Source organism: Penaeus monodon, chromosome 30 (genome assembly GCF_015228065.2).
Source record: "Penaeus monodon isolate SGIC_2016 chromosome 30, NSTDA_Pmon_1, whole genome shotgun sequence".
NCBI classification, from domain to species: Eukaryota; Metazoa; Arthropoda; class Malacostraca; order Decapoda; family Penaeidae; genus Penaeus; species Penaeus monodon.
Genome location: NC_051415.1, coordinates 14,598,157 through 14,598,724, shown reverse-complemented (window position 1 = coordinate 14,598,724; position 568 = coordinate 14,598,157).

Below are 568 nucleotides of genomic sequence, written 5' to 3'. Positions count from 1 at the left end.
CTGCTGATACCAATTAGGATCTGTAAGATTTAATATATCATTGATATTCCCTCCTTTACCAAGCCACATCCCCAAATCACTGACAACAAGCTTTTACATGGGATATGAAGCACTGGGGTGGGTGTGCAGGGAGCATTCAGTATATAAGGGAGTCTGTCATTAAACGAAAGGTTGGACAAGATCTGTTAGCGAGGTTTACACTCGTAGGTCAGATCCCCTCGCAAAAAGGAATTTTTGAGGCCTCTGTAGCTGACAGCAAAATTTAGAAAATATTTGGTAAAGCTGAAATAAAAAACATCCTTACTAACCATGCCTCTTCTAGGTCTTCCTATCTGTAAAGGGGCGTTCACATACACCCTTAGTCGATTTCCCTATTAGCAGTTTCAGTTGATCATCCTATTGCACTGAGCTGATGTTTCAAGCCCCCACACAGAAGGCCCGCCATAGACTAAACTTGGAGTGGTCGCCACTGCTGCCACCCTCCCCGGCATCGGCCCTCACACGAGGAGAGTTATAGTTATACAGTTATATCTAATATTATTAATAACTACATTCCTCACTACTACTA